Genomic DNA, 22125 nt, shown 5'->3' with positions numbered 1-22125 from the left:
TAACGGCGAATGTGGGCGCGGCTCCCAACAGAGGAACATGCAAATGAGGTATAGTGCATAACCAATCCGGGTGTGAGACACGCCTCTCCTAGGCCTATATAAGCAGCACCAGTACTGGGCTCGGGTCTTGTGCGCGCTCGACTGGCCAGGAAGAACGACGCTGCAACAGGATCCTTCTGCACACGTTTATTGGGAGAGCTTGATTGTAGAGGCGAAAAGACTTTGAGCCCAGAACTGGTGCTGCTTTTATAGGCCTAGGAGGGGCGTGTCTCACACCCGGATTGGTTATGCACTAAGCCTCATTTGCATGTTCCTCATCTGATTGGCTACTCTCTCTCAGTACCTTACAGAACCTCATTATCATACCTCATTTGCATGTCTCACATTTGATTGGTTATACTCTCAGTACCTTACAGAACCTCATTATCATGCCTGGGCCAGGCAGTGTCTTTGCAAAAAACTTTACTGCATATGTACACATTGGTTGTTTGTCCAATCTTATGCGTGGTGGCCAGCAGTAGTCAGTGCCACTCAGCAACGGCACATGTGGCTTCCCACACTCGGAGTCTTTTCGCCTCTGCAATCAAGCTCTCCCAATAAACGTGTGCAGAAGGATCCTGTTGCAGCGTCGTTCTTGCTGGCCAGTCCGGAGCGCGCAAGAGAATCAGTTGCAAACCTGAAGGCTGTTCCCTTTAGCAGAAGCCTCGGGCCCTGCTCCGTCAGGTTGAGGATCACATGAGCCATGGAGCTGGAGCTGGGGGCAGGGGTGTAGCAGACAACCTAAGCTCTGCTCATAGCTGCAAACCCTGAGAAGCCAGTGCAAATCCCTGGCCCCTGCTTTCAGATAATGCTTCAGTTTTTAAAATGACAGCAGGGCTCCACCCCAGGGCAGTAGAATGTCTCAACCCAACTCAGCCATGAGACCCATCCTGGACTTTGAGCATGCCCAAAAGGAAATTAGATATGAGCTATGAAGCAACTAAGAAAGCTGTATCCTACAACTCAGAACGTCTCATCTCTTTGTGTGTCTCTGTCTTTGAGGCTACAAATCTGTGGTTCCTGATGTATTGAATGCTAACCTACCCAAGCAATTCCCTACATTTTTTTTTTCGTTTTTTTTCGAGACAGGGTTTCTCTGTGTAGCCCTGGATGTCCTGGAACTCACTTTGTAGACCAGGCTGGCCTTGATCTCAGAAATCCGCCTGCCTCTGCCTCCCAAGTGCTGGGATTAAAGGTGTGTGCCACCACCGCCCGGCTCCCTACATCTTAAATGCAGATAAATGATCTAAATGAACCCCTCACCAAAGAAGATACAGAAAATCAGAAATGAGTCACAAACCTGTGACCCTAGTACTTAGGCTGTGGAGGCAGGAGGATCAAGGTCACCATTGGCTATATAGTGAGATTGAGGCTAGTGAAGGCGACAGGAGACTCTGTCTCAGATATCCCCCAACTCCCCCCACACCCTCCAAAGAATAGTAGCAGGGTGTGGTGGCACACACCTTTAATCTCACACGTGGCAGGCAGGTGCAGGTGCAGGTGCAGGTGGGGCTATGGGTTTTCCAGGACAGCCTGGTCTACGTGAAGTTTCAGGACAACCATGGTCGCCAAGTGAGTTGGTTCTGTGTACATAACAGGTGATATCCGGCCCAATCACTGTTCACTGATGGACTGCTGGCCATTCCAGGTTAGGCTTACAAATGAAGCTGCTGACTGTCCCCAGTGCTGGGATGGCAAATGTGACCCCCCAAACCCAGTGTCTTTTATCTTAGATAAACTGAGTGGAATTGCTGGGTCACGTGTAACTTTGTACTAACTAGACAGATGAGCTCTCATTGTGAATGGCACACCAGTAATGTCTGAAAGCTAATGCTGGGCATGGTGGTGCACACCTTTAATCCCAGCACTCGGGAGGCAGAGGCAGGTGGATTTCCGAGTTCGAGGCCAGCCTGGTCTACAGAGTGAGTTCCAGGACAGCCAGGACTACACAGAGAAACCCTGTCTCGAAAAAACAAAAAAACAAAACAAAACAAAACAAAAAAAAAAACAAAAAAGAAAGTTCATGCCTCCCCCCACCACCATATGATATGGTCACAGATATGGGTGACATTTTAATGAGACTATCATTTACATTTTCCTGATGTCTTTTTACTGTTAATGTACTAACTTATTCTAAAGATCTACTTTATTTTTTATTTTATCTTGTTTATTGTTATTTGGTTTTTCGAGACAAGGTTTCTCTATGTAGCCCTGGCTGGCTACCATCCTGGAACTCACTCTGTAGATCAGACTGGCCTTGAACTCAGAGATCCACCTGTCCCTGTCTCCTGAGTGCTGGGGTTAAAGGTATGCACCATCATGCCTGACCCAATTTACTTTATTTTTTTAATATGTGCATGTGTGTCTTCGGGTGGGCATGTGCACTTGAGTGGAGGTGCCTTCCAGGACAAGAGAAATCACTGACATTTTGAGCTGGATGTGTAGAGCTTGCATACTCCCTCACACAGGCCCTGAGAACTGAACTCAGGTCTGCTGCTTGTGTAGCGTGCATCCAGCCACCCCTCTGGTCCCTGAATGTTTAAAGTATCCTTTCTCCTTGGTTTACCTTTCTTTCTTTGTTTTTGAGATGGTCTTTCTCTGTAGCCCAGACAGGCCTTGGACTACGCACCTCCCACCTCGTGAGCGCCGAGATCACAGGCCTGCATCACCAGGCGCTGTCACATTTGAAGAATTTTTTTTTTCGCGATAGCTTTCTACATTGAAAATGTATTAAGCCGGGCGAGGTGGCGCACGCCTTTAATCCCAGCACTCGGGAGGCAGAGGCAGGCGGATTTCTGAGTTCGAGGCCAGCCTGGTCTACAGAGTGAGTTCCAGGACAGCCAGGGAAACACAGAGAAACCCTGTCTCGAAAAAACCCAAAAAAAAAAAAAAAAAAAAAAGAAAGAAAGAAAATGTATTAAATCCAGGCAGAGGTGGTGTATACCTTTAATCCCAACATTCAGGAGGCAGGGCCAGGCAGCTGAAGGCCAGCTTGGTCTACAGAGTGACCAGGATTACAGGGCTACACAGAAAAATCCTCTCTCCCTCAACAAAACAAAACAAAACAAACAACAACCACAAAGACAAAAAGAGAGAAAGAAAATATTTTAGCAATTTTTTATCTTTGTTTGCTTAAATTAAACATTTTCTCCTAATTAATTTTACTGTGATATTCTTTTGAGATAAGGTGTCATGTAGCCTAGGCTGCCTCAAATCTACTACACTGCTGAGAGTAACTCTGAATTCTTAACCCTTCTCTTTCTACCTAAAGGTTCTAGAATTCTTTCTTGCAGGGGAGGAAGGCAAGCAGACTTGGGAGTTGTGACTGGCCACTGCTAGAGCAGGCTTGACCTGTTTTCCCTCCACTGTGGTATTACGTGAGCCTTGGTGAGCTCTGGTTAGACCCGGAAGCCTCCGGGCAGCTCCGCAGCACAGCGTTGGCTTCCTTTTTGTCCATTCCCCACCCCCACTCCCCACCCCACCCCCCACCCCCCCGGGAATGTTAGTGAAACACAAATCTTGCTGTTTGCGTTTGGTGGACAGTACAGACACCTTTGTCTGGTCTGCCTGGTTTTGTCTTCTATTCATTGCTTTTACAAGAGCAGGTTACATGCTGGTCAGAATGACCCACCATAAAGAAGTGGTCCTGAGGTCCCAATGAATCAATGTCTATCCGTATTTTTGACCTTCTCACACGAATACGCAATGTGCTCTGGTCACATTTATTCACCTCTGTCCCTCACTGTAAAGGACAGACATGGCTTCCATGTTTCTCTTTTTCTTTCCCCTCCTTTTTTAAGTTATAAAGAAAACATTGATTTTGACTCTTGATTCTGGGTCAGGGTTGGGAGCAATGTGCGGGGGAGCCTCAGGCAGCACAGGGCGAGACATGCTGAGAGACAGGAAGTCAGTCCTTCATGCTGTGACTCTGGAGAGGCATGTAGTATCTGGAGTCCCAGCAGCCACCTCGCCGCCACCAGGGAAGGAGGGAAATCAGCACCCACAGGTGTTGCAGGGGAAAGAGCAGAAGAATCTGGGACCCCGCCCGACGGGACAAAATCACACCGCACCTCTAACTACCTCAATTCCCAACCCCTCACCCCATCGATAATGTGAGAAAAATAATTCTTGCAAACTGAATCCCTGCTAATTGGCTCTCTGTAACCAAACTGACTAGCGAGCAGCTTCCTGGACATGCCTCTGTAGAGGACACCAGCCCCTGTTGGGAGCTTGGGGCTTGCAGAAGCCGGGGTTCTGGGGAGCTATGCTACAGCATGCAGGATTCCTGTCTGTAGTTAACAGATTTCAGCTCGGGGTAGCAGAGTGAGAAGACAGTCTGGGGACAAGATAAGGGTGCCCAGCGAAACCCTGGGGAGCCGTTTTCAGAAAGTGAGTATCCACCTGGGCAACAAGCAGCCGGCGTCCACGGTGGCCCGGCCTCTGCCACGATGTTACCTCGGCACTAGGGACCCAGGCTCGCAGACAACTGCTGCTTACCCCAAGACACTGAGCCCTCACCAATTGGGAGTGACCTTTTCCTGTTTAAAAGCAAGTACTGAAGTTGGTCAGGAGCCCGCTTTCTTGTTTTGTTTGGTGTGCAGCTCCAACGCAGGGCCTGGAGCTTAAGTGTTAAACATCAGCGTACACCTCCAGGTATGGCTTCTCTTCCGTTTTCTCAGCTCTGCCCTTCACACTCCCCTCTCCTCGCTCCACACACTGCTGGCTCGGCAAACAGCAAGCGTGGACCTCCGAGATTAGAAGGAACAAAAGCCTGGGGCTCCCAGCAGCCCTGCGGGCAAAGAGAACTTCATTATGATTGGGCGAGGCCGGGATTGCCTGAACCAATCACAATGCAGGGTAGGCAGGTCTGCTCTGGTTGGCTTGTGCTGGTGCTGGGCAGGATGGACGCCCAGCAGCTACTGTCTGGTCCGCAGGACGTTTTGGGAGACAGGAAGCAAGTGGTTTTGCCCCAGGCAAGCCTGAGAGTGGACCTAGAGCCAGTTGCTAACGTCAGTTCATTTCGTCCCGCTCACTGACCAGTTAGACAATTAAGTCCCGCAGCCTCGATGCCTTGCTTTTTTTTTTTGCCTGTGTGGTGGGGTTCACAATGCTGGGAGCTGTGTGCTAACTTATGTAAACGAGTGAGTGTTAATATGCGCGAGCCAGTGCGCGCGCGCGCGCGCACACACACACACACACACACACACACACACACACACACACACACACCACACAGCCACTGAGCCCTCACCAGAACAGAGGGATGGATGTCATTATTATGCCCTCCAGTCTCCTAACTGTGAACAATGCCTTTTTTCTCTATAAAGTGAGCCCATCTCCCATATTTCAATATAGTAAAGAAAAATGCTCCAATGCAGATGGCGTGTCATTTCTTTATTGCCAGGCAACAAATGACCTTACAACCCTGGAGCTTGAATAGACATCTGTTACCTCACACAGTGTTTGAGAGTGGGCAGTCGGCAGACTGGGGTGGTTTTGGCTCAGGTTCTCCCATGAGGGTGTGGCCGGGCTGGGGCTACAGTAGCTCACCCACTGCCAGGTGCAACCTATGTGGAAGAGAGGAACCAGAAACCATGGCAACCTTCATAGCTGGATTCCATGCGCATTATCACTCCTGTGGCCACAGACACTGTGGGAGGGTAGATGTAGGCAGAGCGGGAGCACCAAGATGCTGCAGTTTCTGTGTCCACCTATGTTGGTCTTAATCTCTCGGCATTCAGTTTTGTAAGGAAGCGCCAGGTTTTGCAGCAGTTTGGGAATCACACCCCAGAAGGCGAAGATGGTGCGTGCCCAGCCCTCTGTGGGAGGTCCCGCAGTTCAGTCCACTCGGGCCCACCCAGTGTATTCCAAGACCTGCATTTCTTTTTTTCTGTTTCTTTTTGCTGAAAATGCCCACATTGGCTGCAAATAAAAACCTTGCCTGGACATGTTGACTTTGTCTATCATGATGATAGATTTTAAGGAATGGGTAGGATCCAAGCTCTCCCTGTGAGCCACAATCAAAAACTTGTCAGCCTCAAGGAGGGTTCGGGGCTGTACCCTTACCCAGATTGCACAGTTTTACGAAAGTGAGATTGCAGCCACAGGCTGCAGGCAAATGAACTCACTGGCAAGATTGTACAAGAGGAGGCTATCTCAGGGGGTGGGACCAAACGAACAAGAGGAGGCTACCGCAGGGGGCGGATGCTAAACAAGCGTCAGAATCCGGGAATCCCTACAACTCCAGGGGCCTATGGCGCCAGACACTTGAGGATCAGGGGTTAGATTTTCAGCTATCTGTCCTGTGAAGCCTCCGAGGAAATAAGTCAGTCTGCACCACTTTAAAACAAACAAACCAACAACAACAACAACAACAACAACAACAACAAACCTAGCCTGGCGGTGGTGGCTCACACCTTTAATCCCAGCACAGAGAAACCCTGTCTGGAAAAGCCACAAACAAAAACAAAGCAAAACAAAACAAAAACCTAAATTAAATATGTCCACATAGGACAATCTTGAGGCAGCAGTGAGGAAGGGAGGGTGGGGAGTCAGACAAGGCTGTCAGTAAGTGTTCTTGGGAGTGCTCTGGCTCCCTCCCACTGACCACAAGGTCCTGCAGGCCCGTCCTTATGTGAGTCTAACTGCCTACACCAGCTTAGTGTCCTTGGTCAGCCATAGACCAGGCTCATCCACAAAGTGTCACAGAAACATCAAACAATAGCTGAAGGGGGGGGGGCGGGGAGGCGGGAGGCAGGAAGGAGGTCTGTCTGTCCAGAAAGCATCTGTGGGCCCACTCCTGGCCAGAGTGGTAATGTCCTTGTCCTGTAGGGTCTGCTTAGTTTCTGCACACAGCAGTGCTCAGAGGAGGTCTGTCTGGTCCTCCTGCTCTTCTTCCTTTGTGGGAAATTTCAGGGGCTGGAGTAGCAGGTCCAGCATCCCAGGTCTGCCTTTTCCCCAAGCAGGCCCTTCCAGAGTCCCCATGGGACAACTTCCTTACACCGGGAGTGTTTGCCAACTTGGCAGATAAGTAACCACTTGTGACTGAATTTTCGTTCTTTCTTTTGGGGAGGCTATGAAAAATCTTTGATAATCTTTGCTCATTTCCTACTAAGTGTCCCTGTTTTCCTTACTGAAGAAGGACCTTCTAGAATATTTGTTCCTATTTAGTTAATTTTGAGACAGAGTCTGACTGTGGAGCCCTGGCTGGCCACAAACTCCCAAAAAGATCTGGCTGTCTCTACCTCCTGTGTGCTGGTGGTATTTGTCTCTCAACCGCTTTGGTGTGCAGTTTGAAAGAAGCTAGCTAGCTGTGGCTTGAAAAAGGCTTTACATTCAGGCCGTCTGTTGTGTGTCAGATGCATGTAAGTGACGTGGGTCTACCATTCATGCACCTGCAGAGCCCAGAGGTCAATGTGGGCTGTGCTCCTAAAGGGCTTTGCCACATTGTGTTTTTTTTCATTTATTTGGTGTGTGTGCATGCATATGTGTATATATGTGTCTGTGCATGTGTGTATACATGTGTGTGTGTGTGTGTTTAGTTTAGAGAATAACTTGCAGAAATCAGTTTTTTCTTCCATATGTTAGTTCCAGGGACTGGGCTCAGGTTACTAGGCTTGGCAGCAAGAGCCTTTTTCTCTCCAGTGTTCTGTTTTGTCTGTTTTTCTTTTCTTTCTTTTCCTTTTTTTTTTTTTTTTTTGAAACGGGATTTCTCTGTGTAGCAGCCCTGGGTATCCTGGAGCTCTCGTTGTAGACCATACTGGTCTTGAACGCAAGCCTGTCTCTCCATCTTATTTTTTAAAACAGAGTCTCTCCTGCCAGTTTCCACACTTAGCCTTTATGTGGGTGCTGGGTATCTAAATTCAGTCCCTGTGCCTGCTGCCGGCACAGCAGGCCTTCACCCTGAGCCACTTCCAGCTGCATATTTTCGTTGTTCTAATTTCACACCATAGACTGGTTTGAAACAATTCAGAGATGCCGTTTATTGTCAGGTGTGGTGGTGGTTGCCCTTAACCCCAGCACTCTGGAGGCAGAAGCAGGCAGATTTCTGTGAATTCGAGGTCAGCCTGGTCTACAATGCAAAGTCCAGGACAACCAGGGGTAGATAGAGAAACTCTGTCTCGAAAAACCAAGACAAACAAAAAAACCAACCACACAAAAAATGATGTAGTTCATTAAGATGAGATTTTAAAAAAAGTTTTAAGCATTAATATGTAGATCAGGCTGACCTCAAACTTGGGTGATTTTTCGGCTTCACCTTTTAGGTGCTGGGATCATTGGCATGAGCCCTACAGTGAGCTCAGAACTAAGTCAATAGTGAGTGTATGTGTGCCATGGCTTCCTAGTCAGTTTGAGGTAGGCTGGGAAGACAGAAGACATGAAGGATGTTCGAGGAACAGAGCCCCCTTTCATCAGTCTGCTCAAGTCTTTCGCTGAGCGTCAAGAATTCCAGCATGATTCATAAAATTTGTTGTGAAGGTTGTCTCTGAAGAGACAATATCCCTTTTATACAGAAATATCTCAAATAAGAATAAACCAGCAATAAACCAGGCTTGAGACCTAAAGTACGTGACCTCTGACCTCTGAGTTCGGCCTCATTCCTTTCCCAGATATAAACCTGCAATTTTCTAGGAATCTCACAGGCAAGATTATAAACCCCATTATGGTAACAGACATGGCTTAACCTGTGTGCAACCCTCCCAACCCATGGTTTCACCACATTAGATTGTCACCCTACCCGACCGAACCACTTCAGGAATTGCCGGATCTAATTTACTGAAGGTGGGAGGGGGTCACTTCCAAACGCCTTGAGCAACAGAAGCCTCAGCAGTCACCAAGAAAGTACATATATGGTTACTGCTAGTCGCTCAAAGCAGGAAGCTCGAGAGAAAGGCCACACTCACATCTAGGTGTGCAGGACCCTTTCCCTGGTCACCTTTGATACTTAAAGCTGTTAGCAATCTCATCTTAATAAACTCTGTCTCTGAATCCTGGTTTCATCTGAGAACTGCTCTGAAGGAAATGCCTCAGACTGCTTCAGGCACCAAGGTGGAGCTGTCTTTTGCTCCCATTACTGCCGACAGATGAGCAGACTCTCCTTGCCCCCAGCCAGATAAGTCAGACCCATCTAGCTGAGGGACTAGGTTATAAAAACGTCGTTCGCGTAGGGAGGTCACAAAGTAGCGGGGAGCCAACACTTTGGTAGAAGCTTCCCCATAGAAGGAGGGAGGGCAAGTGTCCCCTGAAGCGAACAGTTTTGGTCTTGGAACCACTTGGAGGCCCGTGGAGCCAAACAGGTGCACAGCACAGGGAGAGAGGTGGGGCCGCGGGTTCCCAAGTGTCCTCTTAGGGTTCTGAGTAAGAAGGGCTCCTGTGCAATGCAATGCAATGCAGCCAGGTGACATACCACAGGTCTGCAGAGATAGAAATTCCAAGCCCAGGGGCCTACAAAGCTTATAGGCGAACCTGCCAGGCAAGGGTCCAGAGGCCCCACCCACCCACCCTATGGTCCGCCAGCCTTTGTTCCCCCCTTCTGTGGTTTGGGGCTCTGGAACCAACAAGCTGGCCCTTGGGGAGCAAGGTCCAGGTCAGGGAGGGCGTAACATGGCCGCTTGAAGCACTACACCACATAAGGCAGGAAAGACGGCTAGGTGGTGAGGGTCTCTTTGGATTTGGGAGGATCCGGGCTTCCTGTTGTTCTTTGGTCCCTTGAACTTAAGTGCAGCCTGCTTCCTTGAGGCTTACATCGTCTCCTTCATCTGGGCGGCAGGAGTCCAGGGCGACGCGGGTGGTCAGCCCAGTCCCCCAGCACTCCCAGGGCGGGGGCCCCCGCTCGCCCAGGCCTACCCGCACCAGAGAGCGCGGCCCTGGCGCTTTCTCCTAAGGAGAAACCGGCTCCCAGTGCCCAGAGTGGGGCGTGCCGGATCACGTGGTGACCGAGGGACCCAACAGTCGGCTCAGCTTAAGTCTCGGACCCCCCCTCCCACTCCCATCCCCCACCCGCGCTGCAGAGCCCAGTGCCCGCGCGCGCGGCTCACCGCCCACCGCATTCCTAGTAGACTCTCGGGTGCTGTGCGTTGATTGGCTCGGGCTGCCGTTCTCTCAACCAATAGGCGCGCGGCTGCTGGCTAGCGTTTCGCGGTGAGTGTGCTTCTCTGCGTCTCCCGGCGAGGTGCTGCCTTTGCCTAGACTGCGGTCAAGGGAAGGGATGCTCTGGGGTGCAAGCCCGTCTGGACGCACCAGCGTACTGGAGCGCAGTCTGCAGGCGCAGACGCCCTGACCTTGGTAGGACTCTTAACGCCTGACCCTGTTTGGCTTTGGGTGTTCGTCAGTGTTGCCCCATCCCTGTTGCCCCCCCACCCCCAACACCTCAGCGAGCCTCTCCAGCCCCAAAGGCAAGCCAGCCTATGCTTGTCAAAAGTGTCGCAGTAGGGCTTGATGACACACACCTATAATTCCAGCACTAAGGGAGGCAGAGACTATTCTGGGTTACATGCCAGGGTTGGCTGAAGTTGTAGCCAGGAGTGTTTGCCTAAATGTACAAAGCCTCATAATACTGGGTATGGTGGCCCACATCTGCAAGCCTGGCACTTGAGAGGTGGAGACAGGAAAAGGTTATTTTGGGCTACATATGGAGTTCAAGGTCAGCCTGAGCTACATGAGACCCTGTCTCAAAAAAAAACAAAACAAACTCAGTAAGTCTCAGTAAAAATTAGTAGTAATCAGCAGGGCAGCGGTGGTGCACACCTTTAATGCTAGCACTCGGGAGACGGGCAGGCGGATTTCTGAGTTTGAGGCCAGCTTTGTCTACAGAGTGAGTTCCAGGACAGCCAGGGCTACACAGGGAAACCCTGTCTTGAAAAAAAAAGTAGTGATTATAGCTGAGGTATTTTTCTAATATTTAGTAATTAGATATATGCTTCACAATAAAAATCATTGCTTTAAACTGAAAGGTGCCTCCTGTATACTAGTCTTCCAAGAGTTGTTGGTGTTATTCATAATGGACAAAAGATGGTTTCTACCCAGGACAGATGGATAAGCAAGGGCAGACTATGCATAGCTTAACAAGGGGACCTTAGTAAGGAGGAAGCTATAATATTCTGGCTTTTGAAAATATGCTAAGCCTAAGGCAGTCACCTAGGACAAACACATGAAGCATCACCTAAGTAGGAGAGCTTAAAGGTTTTTTTTTTTTAAGATTTATTTATTTATTTTATGTATATGAGTATACTGTACAGATGGTTGTGAGCCTTCATGTGGTTGCTGGGATTTGAACTCAGGACCCTGCTCACTCTAGCCCAAAGATTTATTTATTATTATATGTCAGTACACTGTAGCTGTCTTCAGATACACTAGAAGAGGGCATCAGATCTCATTACAGATGGTTGTGAGCCACCATGTGGTTGCTGGGATTTGAACTCAGGACCCTGCTCACTCTAGCCCAAAGATTTATTTATTATTATATGTCAGTACACTGTAGCTGTCTTCGGACACACTAGAAGAGGGCATCAGATCTCATTACAGATGGTTGTGAGCCACCATGTGGTTGCTGGGATTTGAACTCAGGACCTTCAGAAGAGCAGTCGGTGCTCTAACCCACTGAGCCATCTCTCCAGCCCAAGTTTTTTTTTTTTAAGTTACTTATTTATGTGCACACTTTGCTTGCATGCATAGTCATGGAAACCAGAAGAAGCTGTGGGATTCCCCCAAACTCGGGTTACAGATGGTTGTAAACCAGCACATGGGTGCTGGGAACCAAACCTGACCCTCTGTAAGAGCAGTGGGTAAATCTTAACCATGGAGCTATCCTGTCACTATAGCCCTGTGACAATGTAAAGCTGGAGAGTGTACTTATGTGGCTTCTGCCATGGCTGGTGCTGGTGGCTGCACAGCGCTGTAAACACAGTTAAGGCTACATTGTAATATATGTGGGTCCCAGCAACCTGTGGATTTTATGTTATGTGTAGCTCGTGTTTCAATAAAGCTGTTACAAACTTCACTGCTTATCCTGGAAGCAGTGGGTTCTAGCCGTGCTCTCCAACCAGGCGTGGCAGGATTTGCTTCCAGGAAGCAGTGGTTGTGGATGAGCCAGAGTGTGCTTCCCTCCCAGAGCAAAGGCACCGATACCCACTGGGCATGCGCTCCACAGCTGGCGGACAACTGCCTTGGGAATTACCTATTTGAGGGCTTTGGGGAAGTCAGAGGTTGGTGAAGGCTTTACTTTTCTTAGGACACAGCCTTAGGCAATGATGATAAATCATCATTAGGAGTGCTCCCAGGCTCCCTGAGAAGTGCTCCCGGGCTATCTCCAGTTTCTATCCATGTGTTCCTGACATCTCCTAATATGACAATTCTGGCTTCTTACTGGGCTGGTTCCATTCCGGTTAGGTGATCTCTGGCCACACCCCTTCAGGACCCTGGTGGAGTCAAATAGGAAAGTCAGTGTGTGTGAGGTATATGCATATGTAGCGCTCTCTCTCTCTCTTTCTGTGGGTGTGTGTGTGCTCGCACACACGGGGGCTAAAGCACATGCCAGGCGTCTTCCGGACCTTGTCCTTGTTCTGACTCTGCCTGGAGATAGAACCTCTCATGGAATCAGAAGCTTGTTGGTAGCGTTAGGCTGGGAGAACTGTGGGCTTGGAGGATTCACCTGTCTTCTGCTCCCAGTGCTGGGGCTATATAGGCAAGGACAGTCAAGCACAGCTTTCCAAATGGGTGCTGGGGATTCAGACTTCTATTTGCAGGTTACTGCACTTGGCCACGGAGCCATCTGCTTAGCCGTTTGGTTGCTGCATATCCCGGTGCGTGTGCCTGGAGAAGCCAGAAGGGGGCATCAGATTCCTTGGAGCTAGAGTTACATACAGTTGTGAGCTGCCTGACATGGGTGCTCAGAAACAAACTCAGGTTCGTTCTCTCAAAGAGCAGCAAGCTCTCTTAGCTGGCGAGCCATCCCTCCAACCCCTTTCGTTTATTTTTATGTAGCCTAGGCTGCTCTCAAACTCAAGATCCTCCTGCCTCAACCATCTGAGTCAGGATCGCAAGTGTGTACCAATACACCCAGCCTAATAGGCATCTTACTATTCCCCCTCTGCTAAATCGTTCCTTTTTCTTTTTTCTTTTCTTTTCTTTTCTTTTCTTTTCTTTTTTTTTTTTTTTTTTTTTTTTTTTTTTTTTTTGTAGTTCCCAAGTTGCCCACGGTCCAAATCAGGAGCATTTGGATCCTGGAGTCTCCCCTCCCCCGTTGCTGCCTTCTTGTCTCCCGCCAGTTGCCATATTGAATGTGACCGCTGGAGGGCGCTCCCGCACCGCTCCTACTGGCCAACTGGTTCCTATGGGAGGGCCCCTGCTGTGTGAATGCCAGATTGATTTCCAGATTCGAAAGACAGAGCGAGAAGAGAGGCTGCAGAAGTGAGTTTAGACTAAAGTTCCCCAATCCACTTGGTGGCAACTTCTTGAACCAGGCTGTAGGTCAATTCACTAGGTCAGAGAGGCAAAAATACGAAAAGAGCTTTGTGTAGTTAAGCACTGTTCACCTGTCCAGGTGCCCTCTGCCTAAGCTGTGGGCTGCATGGGTGCCCAGCGCCTTTGTCAATGAGGCCATGTCCAACGCAGATGAAATAATACTGCCAGATGCTTACTGGCAGAATACGTGCAGACCAACCAGTGTTGTCTGTCACCAAGCCTCCAACATTGAACATAAAGGCAGAGCTGGCTTTCCCAGTGATGGTGACCCCCATTGTTACCCTCTCCTCTGCCCGTCCAGACGCTATGCATTTTCCTCCCTTTGATGTGTCCTTCCTGTCGCTTGGTCCAGTGGCCGGGAGTCAGCCCACACATATGGCTCATGACTGGGCTGGACACCTACAGAGGCCTGTTCCCAGAGGCAGGCTAGCCTCATCTCCAGTTATTTCCTGTACTCTTGACCAACTCCCGATCTCAAGTTGGCCAATGCTCTCTCAAAGCCTTCTGGCCTGGGGCTCCTGCTTACTTCAGATCCTGCTGAGTACTCGCCCCTCCTGGGCTTAGGGAACCCAGTATCGGTTGCCTGACTTCAGATTAACATTGAAAACACCCTAGAGTGCTGCTACAGAGGACAGGCAGTTTGGTAGGTCCTAAGAGTGTCTGGGTGGCCAGCTGTGACTGCAGGTGACCGTAGCTAGCTCTCCTGACTCATAAAATGCACCCTTTTCCCACCAGGCATTTGAGGCTGTCTGAGAGCAGCCTGGACAGGAGGAATATGGTAGCAGCTTAGTCAGGCTCCCAGGCAAGGTCTGCTCCTAGTGGGCGACCCACACTCAGGATTCCTGATACTTCTACAATGGGCTTCCCACCACCCCGGTACACCTGGGAAGTCTCAGCTCCCGATGAAGACTTCCTGTTTCTTGCGGGGGGGGGGGGTGGCTGGAGCGACCTGGGAACTGTAGAGCTCCAAATGCCGGAAGCTAAGATGCCCAGGTGCCTGAGGGCACAGGAGCAGCACCATTCCCACACCAAACAGTCCAGCAACGTTCACTCTCTGACCAGCAGAGAGGTTCTCTGGGCTCAAAACAGCAGGAGAGGAATGTGCTTAAAACTTCATGGGGTGGGGATTGTCCTCCCCACCTGCCCCGCCAGACATTCACCATTCCCAGCCACCCAGGGGAAGAAGAGCCCACAGATGTAGCCTCAAATACCCCGTCCTTAGGACAGACACCTGCTAGAGGCCTGGGGCTGAGAGACCTTCCAGAACCCACTAGTGTCAGGCTGTTGGGAGGTGCAGTTCACTGTATCACTTGCTAGGAAGGCACTCTAAATTCTGATAGGGTCTTGTAGACGCCCGGTTCTAGGAGGGGACGTTGGAAATGCACTTCCACACCCCATACTCTCTCTCCTTCACCAACCTAGGCTTGAGCAAGAGCTTCACTAAGTCCACTCATGTTATGGGGATACTGAGGGTTCCCTGACTGACCCCGCACCCCACAGGCTGTGTGGACACTGGGTGCCTGTGTCCACAACCCGCAGCACTGTGGCCTCTCCGCAGCCACAGCTTTGCTGTGTAAAGGGCTGAAGCAGTTTCTAGATGGAGGGTGTTGGGACCAGAGGTCAGACCTGCCTGACTCCCTGACTCCCCCAGTTCAGCCTAGAAAGCTCTCTCTCTGGAGTTTTGCTGGCTCTGGGCTTCTGAGGCACCATTTTCCACTCCAGACAGAGTCCACTACTACCACTGACTGACTGAAGGTTTAGGAAGAGTTAGCACAGATGGGCAGTCAGGGCAGAAGTTCTGTCCCATTCCCACGGAGCCCGTGTGAGTCTTGGATAGGAACGGAGCTCATTCTGCAAACAGGATCAGGTTGGTAAAGATTCTCTCTCGCTAAGCAGTTTCCCACGTGGCCTCACTCTTAAGAAAGATCCAGAGCCCCTCTTCTATCACTGAATGTTAGGTTTTTAGAAACATTCCAAGCTTGCTGCCAGGTTGGTTCTGTTCTTCGCCACAATTCCTAGGAGACAAGGAGAAAACGAGGGTAAGAAACCCGGGAACGGAGAATGAAAGAGCTCGTCCAAGGTCAGACCCTAAGAGGGCTGCGTTGCAGGCGGCTGCTCCTAGTTCGCGTGTGCGAACAAGCGGGGGGTTCCGGGAGGCGCGCAGGGCCGGAGTGGGCGCGCAGGTGGCGGGGCCGGAGCGGGCGCGCGGCGCGGGCGCAAAGAACAAAAGGGCGCCCCACTCCCGTCCCACCCGCCCTCTCTTAGCCAATCGGCTTGGCCTGAGCAGCAGAGGCTCTCTAATTGGCTGCACAGCGACCAATCACACTCCAAGGCTGAGAGCCCCCCCCCCCGCAACCCCACGTGGGGTGATGTTCCTCGCTAGAGAAGGGCGGGGCACGGAGCTGGGCCTCGCTTGGCGCGCCTCGGGGACCTGACGGCGACCCGTGCAGCCCTGGGGGATCCCCTGCGGTCGCCAGTGGACCTCGTAGCCTCCGGTCCCCATGGGGGCGTCGTCAGGCTCCTTCGGCGCCTTGGGAGTGCAGAGCCTCCCGGATGGGAGGTGGTAGGGCAAACACGGGGTTGACCCCCGCTCTCATGGGAGGTGTTGGGGGATGCAGAAGAGCGCCACCTGGGTTTGGCTCGGAGGCTGAAGCTGGTGGGGTGGAGGAAAGGAAGACACGGTCCTGCTGTTTAGTGGCAGAGGCATCAGTTCATTCTTGGATGGAGTCCGGTTTTGACACCTCCTCTCATGCCCTGGGGACACAAAGAGAGGTGGCCTCTGTGCAAGCTTGGGGGCTAGTCCTCCCCAGGCCGTTTCCATTAGTCTCCCCTCCAAACTACTCCATGTGGAACATACTAGAATGTTTTTTGATACGGGCAATTGACACGGTCTTACATTTTTATGGCACCCTCAGACGGGACATTTGAGGAGAGTTGAATAAATGGAAAATACATGACTTAAAGGAGGAGATGTCTAGTACCCAAGCCGGCAACCAAGGGGAGCTGCCTCCACCCTAGACAGGGAGGGCAGTTGCAGTGGAGAAAGAGGCCCGTTTAGGAGCTGTGACCTTGGAAAGGGGACTCAGTGACCTGACAGGGAGGTGCTGGGTGGTGCAGCACCAGCTTGCCAGCGCTTCCCACTGGCCGAATGGAGGCCCAAGCTGGAGCAAAGGAACCCAGGCCAACACTGCCTGCAGCCATTTTCTGCTATGGGTAGGGAGATGGGGTAATGGTGGGGATAGCTGTGGTGGTGTGTCAGGGTGCTGAGGCCCAGCAACAGGAGTGTGTCCTGCGCTTGTACTCAAGTGTGAATAGAGTCTTAGGAAACATTGGGTTTCGTTTGTGAGCAGTAGGCATATGTAACATAGGTGAGGCCCTGAGGCCGTCCACCTGTGCAGCCTTGGGATGGATTGGATGGGACTGGGCAGAACCTTTGTTCCCACAGAAGACAGCCTGCAAGGCACAGAGTGGTCTCAGGGCAATAGTAGGGACCTAAACTCTGTCTCAGGGACTTGGGTCCTGCTTACTGGTGTCCTGGGGCCCCGCCCTGGGGAAAAAACGGGCACAGACCAGGCATGGAAAAGTTTGTGGTCCAGATGAAGATGTGCGGGAACCACAAGAGGTCTAGAAAGGCTCCTCACAAAAAAATGGGAGCCAAGGAGAGGTGTGGAGCTTGATGCGGCGTTTAAAGGCCGCTAGGACTTGGGTGGGGGGCAAGGCACAGAGAAAGGCGCAGAGCAGGGAGGTGATACCAGGTGTCCGGAGAATGTGGCCCATGGCGGGTGTGGTCGTGTGCAGCGGGCCTCTGACAAGAGGAAGGCGGGGGACACTGGCAACACCCCTCCTCCGTCATAAGGTGGTAATGATAGGATTATCTGGGAGGCTGCAAGGAGGATGTGCTGTGTGCAGTCCAGTGTCTTGCAATTGACAATTGCAGGCTCAGTGCACGCATATACACTGTCAGTACAGGCTCTGGTCACAGTCAAGGAGACGCGGGCCGTGGGTGTGTGGGCCGAGTCTTCTGTGTGGATACTGTGGAGGATTTCCAGTAAGGATAGCTCCCTTGCTCTTCTATCCTGCATTGTCTGAAGTTGCTGTCCTATATAGTTCACAGGTCTGGCCCCGGAGTCCTCGGCCTCCTGCCTACCTCTACGCAGCCTTCTTGTGAGCAGGGGCAGCAGAACCAATCCCAATCCTGCTGTTAAAAACGGGTGTTTATGGGCCTGGAAACAGCAGTGTTGGGTCCAGATCCAGCTGCCCCGAGCCCTAGGGCAGCCACAGAGTGGCACTTTGGAGGCAAGTCAGGCATCGTCCTCAGAGGAGCAGCCCTAGCTGTGGTGCTGGGGTCCAGGTGCCCTGGGGAGTTGGAACAGCCTCAACGTACCAGGAAAAAGCAGACATCATCTCCTGATGAGACCATAGAGAAGATGGTCCGGGAGCAACCAGAATGACTCAACCTGAGCGTGGTGGTATAGAGCCCCAAGCCTCCAGTGGAAGGCAAATGCCCTGGACAGGGATGGAAACAGAAAACCCAAAGGCTGGTCTGATGGTTATAGTGACAGTTCCTTCAGATACACATGTGGCAATGTGACATCAGACAGATCCATGGTATGCATGCATGCATGTGTGTGTATATGTATGTATGTATGTATGCATGCATGTATGTGTGTATATGTGTGTACGCATGTATGTATGTGTGTATAAATGTGTGTATATCTATATGCATGCATGCATATATGTATGTATGTGTATATGTATGTATTTATGTGTGTATGTATGCATGCATGCATGTGTGTATGTATGTATGCATGTTTGTTTATATGTGCATGTATCTTATGCATGCATGCATGCATATATGTATGTGTATATGTGGATATATGCATGCATGCATGTATGTGTGTGTATGTATATATATGCATATATTTTGTAGTGCTGGGAGATCCTTCCCCCCCAACCTTCCCAGCCCCCATGGCCTTATATCTTCCAGGAGATGGCTCTACTACTGAGCTACACTGTCGCTCTGCCTCTTCTTTTTATCTTAAACATTTGGAATAAATTCTGCCCTGCATGGTTTTTCCTGGTGTCTTTCCCCCTCCCGCCCATGAAGCAGGAGTTGCTTTTATTTCTCCCTATTGACTGGCTTTGCCTGGCTTCAGCCAGGGGTGGTTGTGTGGTTGTTACTGTAGCTCCCGGGGGCTTTCTCTGCAGTGCTGAGCTTATGACCTTCATGTTGTGGGGCCACAGGGTGTTCACTGGCTTCTGCACACCTACTGTCACTCAGAACAGGGCAGCAGCAGGTTCTAGTGGCCCCGTATCCTCTCAAGCATTTTGTATTTCCATCCCTTCCTGTCAGTCATGAGGGAAATCTAAGGGTATGCATGCCACTCCTTAATCTCCCAATGCTCAAAGCAGCCTCTCACCCCAGCCACACAGGCTCCCTTTCCTCCTGTCTGAAACCAGAGTTCAGAAGACCAGACTTTCTGGGCCTGAGTCTGCTGCAGGAAGGCTTTGGTATCAGTAAGAACAGGCCAGAGAAGAAGAGGTCTGGGGTTGAGATGGGGTGGGCAGAACTCTGGGTCAGAACAGACACAGAAGCAGGTGTGGCCTGGGAGCGAAGGACAAGGTGGGGATGTCTCCTTGTGCCCAGACCTCTGGATGCTGAGGACACTGGTGAGCACTGAGGCAGGCACCCTGCCAGCCACCATGTTAATGACAGGCCAGGGAAGGCAGCAGTCCAATAAACCCACAATAAATGCATAATTGCAGACTGTGGTGAGTGTTCCATGCTGTTAGAAGGCCTGACCTGGCAGTGGCATCAAACTATAGGAGACTGTGCCCTCGGGGACGAGAGTGCCCCAGGGACTCTTAAAGGGTGTCCTAGCAGAATGTGGGTGGGGGCTTGTTCTGGAAAAGTGCAGAGTGCAGGCCAAGGATGAGGAAATGGGGAGGGGGAGTGTCTCATAACTGAAAGTCATGAGATGGGGTGTGAGTATGTGTGTCCATCATCAGAAGCCCAGGTTCCTGTCTTGTCATCCAACTGTTTCCAGATGAGGATAGTTGATGCTCCAACTCTCTAGTCTACATTTTAACCAGTGGGAAGAGAAAAAAGGCACAGCTCTATGTTGAAGGACGCTTGCTTCCCACTACACGTTCACTAGCACAGCTGCATATAGCTGCAAGGGAAGCTGGGAGATGTAATTTTCACTCTGAAGGAAAAGGAAAGGGTTGGTGTTGGGGATCTTCCTGCCAGCTTTAAAGGAAAAAAAAAAAAAAAAAACTAATGCTGAGAACAGGAGACTGAGGCTGTCAGGCCAATGCCAGCTTTATCACATGTTCACACACGAGGGAACCAGCTCCCAGGGAGCTGATCAGTCTGCCCAATCCAACTGGGGACAGCCTAAGGAGAGACAGGCTAGGAAAATCCAGAACTTTGACTCATGAGCTCTTCTCTTCTCTTCTCTTCTCTTCTCTTCTCTTCTCTTCTCTTCTCTTCTCTTCTCTTCTCTTCTCTTCTCTCCTCTCCTCTCCTCTCCTCTCCTCTCCTCTCCTCTCCTCTCCTCTCCTCTCCTCTCCTCTCCTCTCCTCTCCTCTCCTCTCCTCTCCTCTCCTCTCCTCTCCTCTCCTCTCCTCTCCTCTCCTCTCCTCTCCTCTTCCCCTCCCCTCCCCTCCCCTCCCCTCCCCTCCCCTCCCCTCCCCTTCTCTCCTGTCCTCTCCTCTCTTTTCTCCTCTTTTCTCTCTGCTTCCTTTCCTGTCTGTCTGTCTGCCTGTCTGTCACTCTCTCTCTGAATACTGAAAGCCTCATGACTTTGTGTGTCACCCCGTCACCCCTGTACAGGGGCCATGCTAATCTTCTCCATACCATCCCAGCTCTAACATATGTGTACACGGTTTTTTCTTTCTTCAGTCTCCTTCTCTTTGGACTCCTTGAGAACTAGATAGCCACTGTGACCTCTGTTTATTTGTAGACAAGATTCCTCTATGTAATGCTGGTTGGCCTGGAACTCACTGTGTAGACCAGGCTGGCTTCAAACTCACAAAGATCCACCCGCCTCTCTCCCTCCTAGATGCTGGAACTAAAAGCATGCCCCACCACTGCCCAGCTAAGGCAGACATTTTGAGAGCTGTTTCCATTTCAGTGGTACTGGGGATTGAACCCAGGGCCTCGGCTATGGTAGGTAGCACTCTGCCCCCGAGCCATTCTCAGCCCTGAGTTCCGTGTTGTCATCTTTTAAAATGAGCTGTGAAGGACTTTCGTGTGCACTGGTATTTTTTGGTTTAGTTTTTTTGGTTTTGGTTTTTGTTTTGTTTTATTTTTATTTGTTTGTTTTCCTCTTTCTTCCTCCTTTCCCCTTTCCTTCCACCTTTATTTTTCACAGACAGGGACTTAGAGTAGCCTTGGTCTGGAACCTGCTTTGTAGGTCAGGCTGGTAGAATTTATGGAGACCCTCTGACCTATGCCTCCCAAGTGCTGAGATTGAAGGTGTGCACCACCAATGCCTGCCCGAGCCTTAACCTTCACCATGGCTCCGCTAGTTGACACTGTCAGCCCCTGGACCAAGGCAAGGAGGGCTCTGCTCCCTCTTGGTCCTGAGATCTCACAGAGAAGGGAAGAATCCAGGCATTTGGAATAAAATGCCGATGCCCTGTTTAACTGGAAGCTAGTTCAGAATGTGAGAGGAAGTATGCGTGGCTGCAGACAAGGCGTCCCCCTTTCTGTTGCTTTCTACGTCGTTCCTGGGCAGAGGTGCAGATGGGACGGCCATTCCCTGGTTGGGCAGACCAGTCCTTATCCCTGGGGCCAGCCCTTGTGTCCTTGCCCAGTCAGAGTTGCAAAGGTCCTTTGTTATCACATCAGCACTTCGCAGAGGGTGTTTCTGAGGTTCTCTGTCCACAGGCAGGCCAGTCTGCCAGCCCACATCCTATCTCCCATCTCCCTGCAACTGTGCTTGAAGATCCTTGTCTGTGAGCCACCTGGTGTCTTATTGTAAGTCTCACGCCACAGATGGCAAGGCTCTGATACAAGACAGGAGGCTAAAACCTGGACACTGGTGGTGTGACTAGAAAACCCAAACTCCTCCTCTGCTCCTGCCTCTGGCTAGGACCTGCCTAAGTCTGGCAGGGTCCTGGGTGCCCAGGTAGCAGTGAGGGCTCAGCTTCTTGTAAAACTGTTCTTAAACACATTATGTTGCTGTGGGGCTAGAGGGGTGCTCTACAGAGAGACTGTGGTCTGTCCAGTCCAGAGTATTGGCCACTAAGCGACTGCCCAAGTCATGATGGAACGGCTCACAGAAGCCACAGAAGCAGGTTAAGTGCATGAACCACAGATGACGTCAGAAGTGTGAAGATTTTGTTTTTGTTTTTGTTTTTTGTTTTTGAGACAGGGTCTCTCACAGCCCAGACTAGCCTCAAGCTCTATAAGCAACCAAGTGAGGCTTGAATTCTGACCCTTCTGTCTCTACCTCTCAAATCCTGGGATCACAGGAATGGACCACCAAGGTGTGGTCATTTGCCTGTGGGAATCCAGGCCAGCTGTGGACACTAGAGAGTCCTATGACGTGATCCTTTCTGTCCACAGGCCCATTAAGGAAGCCTTGGGCTAGTTTGGGAAGGTCATGTGCCCTCTTC

General features: G+C 50.8%; 1 annotated feature.

Moving 5' to 3' along the window:
* Positions 3680-6233: an enhancer, noted in NCBI's record as "VISTA enhancer mm1481". NCBI's record gives its function as "enhancer in: dorsal root ganglion[3/4] | other[3/4]" and the evidence as "EXISTENCE:transgenic organism evidence [ECO:0001131][PMID:17130149]".

This window comes from Mus musculus, chromosome 11, assembly GCF_000001635.26.
Source record: "Mus musculus strain C57BL/6J chromosome 11, GRCm38.p6 C57BL/6J".
NCBI classification, from domain to species: Eukaryota; Metazoa; Chordata; class Mammalia; order Rodentia; family Muridae; genus Mus; species Mus musculus.
The sequence above is the reverse complement of the archived record's forward strand: the minus strand, read 5'-3'. Positions and strand labels throughout refer to the sequence as shown.